The sequence below is a fragment of the Parasteatoda tepidariorum genome, chromosome 10 (genome assembly GCF_043381705.1).
Source record: "Parasteatoda tepidariorum isolate YZ-2023 chromosome 10, CAS_Ptep_4.0, whole genome shotgun sequence".
Taxonomy (NCBI): Eukaryota; Metazoa; Arthropoda; class Arachnida; order Araneae; family Theridiidae; genus Parasteatoda; species Parasteatoda tepidariorum.
The window spans coordinates 11,399,696-11,403,158 of NC_092213.1; positions in this window are offsets into that span (position 1 = coordinate 11,399,696).

Here is a 3,463-nt window from a genome sequence, read left to right on the forward strand (position 1 = left end):
GGAGTTAGACGGAAATAGAACTCATAAAATAAGTTTAAAATGTAGAGAAAACGTGGAAAAATTACAGAACAGAGAAAAAAGGGAGAGCGAAAAATATTAATAAAAACAATCCGAAAACGGGAAAAAAAAATTTATTTTCGGGATTAATTTTCATTTTATTGATCTTTATAATTTTTTTTCCCTCTTTTCGGATTTTTTTTATTATTATTTTTCTCTCTCCCTTTTTTCTCTGTTCTGTAATTTTTCGATGTTTTCTATGTAATTATCTATGATGTAATTAAAAATTTTCTATGATGTAATTAAAAATTTCTAAATAAAAACTTATTGTTTTTATTTAGTAATTTTTTTTAATAGCATTAGATACATAGGCATTGTGTCGTCAGATGGCCTATGGGGACATGCGCATCCTAATAATTTTTCTTCAATTCCCTTTTTTTAAAAATGCGAGTTCCCCTTCTCCAACGTACTTTTTTTCGAATTTCTGATCCAAAAAGCACAATATTTTTTATTGCTGAAAATTAATACATGTTCTATCCTAAATTTAAAAATGCAAAATATTTCACCAGTAAGCATTTTTTTGATTGACCAATTGGTGGTGAAATATGTGATGTTCCGTTCACTGTGATCTCCAGCTTTCCATACAATGCTCATAAGTTTTATCGTAAACAAATACACTGTGATGACATATTTATTAACTCCATTGCTTTAAAGTGCTTAACACAAATATCTGCATAACACAATTATTAAAATTAGGTAAAAGATATTTTAGAAAATAATTTAAATACTAAAGAAATAATTAACATTAATTAATTAATACTAATAATTAATTAAAAAATTAATGCAATGAAAACATTTTAATAGTTATGAATAATTTTAATACTAATGAAAGCTGTATTACAACAAATTAAGTTTTATAGTTTATAAGAGCTTAAATGCATCATAAGATTGTCACACATTTAAATATATTGAATGTATTTACGTATAGTGATTCATTTTAAATTAATTCAAATTCATTTTATATGAAGTCAAGAAATAAACAGAAACAATTTTAAGTAGGTGTTTCAGAGAGTCTCAATTTGAAGAGTTAAACATAATATTTTGCCTCATATACCAATGAAATGATTGCACTTGAGGTTTTTTTCCCCTCCTTTTTTTTAAAAATAATGATTAAGTATAAGAGAAGCCTTGTCACAAAAAATATTTATATTTTATTTTAATCATAAAAATTTAACAAGAATTTCACTAATAGAATGTGTAATCTCTACTTTGTAGAAATAATATTGAGTCATAATACGCTATTAAAATACTTATTTTATTGTGGTGTTTAGATATGCTTTAGTTAAATTTTATAACAGGAATTCAAACATTAACCTAAAAGCCTTAAGACATTGAAAGCCTTCTTATAACAACACAGGACAGGCAACCATCTGGTTTTATTCAAAATCCTGCCATGCAAACTGAACTTAAATATAGTGCAATTCTGTTATCACTATAAGACATTGATTCACATGCATGCTGAAGAAGATTAAGATTGCAAGGCTCAATACATTTGTGTGCTTTTCCCACATACTTCCTAGGATACCAACACATTTTCGTTATGCCAGATTGGCTCCCTGCTTCACATTTAAAAGTGCGAGACTTTAAATTTTTCGAAACATTTGAATTGGAACACAAACGACTACGGGATAGACTTCAATATCTACGCATAGATTTTATTTCGTTCTTCAACTCTGCCAAATCCGTAGACATTTGAGCTATTTTTTCCATAAGTGAATCTCTATTTACAACTTCATTACAACTTGAAGTTGCAGAAAAACTAGTTACTTCAGAAACCTTATCTGCCAAAGTTGACAAAGTGTCTAAACCTTCCGTACTAACACTTAAAATAGACTGAATAGATGAGGGTAAATGAGATAGCCAAATAGATTTAATAACCTCATTTGAAAAATTAGATCCTGCTAATTCTCGCATATGTCGCAACAAGGCAGACGGCTTAGAATCCCCCAATGCAAGGTCCTGAAGTAAAGTTTGAATTCTTTTACTCTCGGACAAGGAAAATTCTGCAATAAGTGTCTATCCTTCAGTATATCCTTCAGTGTAAGGCTTTTCCAAATTTGGGTTTCTAACCAAGTCTGCAATCATTTGCATAATATGCTGATCAAGAACAGAGATTAAACAGCAATACATAGTAAATTCTGAAGTAATCCCTGACAATTTAAAATGAGCCTCAATCTGCGTAAAATAGACTTGGATTATCAGTCCAAAATCCAGGTAAGCGAAGGTCAATTTTATGAATTTCAGTTTCAGTTCACGTTTCCTCTTTATCAGTCATTGTAACACAAAACTAAGCAACTAGTTAAAGATCCACATATGAAGATTTACGAACTAAACTAATTATATATATACATTAGAACAATTCAATAGCTAGAGGATATCTGGAAATATTCACAGTAAAAATAAATATTTACATAACTAAGAATGTATCAGAACCATAAATATTATACTAAGAATGCACTGCTACGGTTGGGTATCGAAATGAAAAGTTATTAACAGACAAGTGATAACAATTTTAAAAAATAACAAACAAAAAAAGGATAATGGCCGGGTAAAACAATATAGGAGTACATTTCTAGAGTCGTGTTGCAATTTGCAACCCAGAAGGAATATTAATTTCTAAAAGTCCGCATACATTACATACACATACATACATACACATACATTCTACAAAAAAAGACATACCTCTTCTCCATAGAAGTTATCCGTACCTTGGAAGAAATAAAACCACCAGTCCAAATGAAGGAGTCCAATTTTTTTTCCACTAACAATTTTCGTTTATTGAAGATTACGATCACAACATCTTAAAATTATCATACGAGGCACAACATCAAGAATATGGGTACTATTGGGTAGCTGGAGCGGGAGACCGAACCATCACAAACAGCATGCTCGTGCATCATGTTGAAGAGCAGTCAATCAAAAAAACTACTGGAAAGGGTTCAAGCAGAACACTTTTCAAAAAGGGAACAGCTGCAGATATTTTTGGAATTTTCTTTAAAATTAAACCAGCACTACAACAAAGCTAAAGAAATGGCCGTGAAGGAGTCCATCAATGGCGGTGTTCGACGCAAGGAATCCATCAATGGCGGTGTTCGACGCAAGGAATCCATCAATGGCGGTGTTAGACGCTATGTGAAATCCGAAACCCTTTCCTCAAATGAAGAGGGAAGTAAAAAAAGCTCCGCGAAGGAGTAAGTGTGCAAAAAAAAAAAAAAAACTGAATTCGAAATGCCCCGAGCGTCTCTTGCGCTCCTTTATTTATCCTCTTGCTTAAAGTTAAATTACTTATTTTTAGAAAGTTGAGATGTAATGACAATTATTTTTCGAACGTTACGGTTAAGAAGCACATCTCCGATCTAGTAAGGCACGCTGACATCAAAGATACCGGCAAACAGGTGTCTTTCTA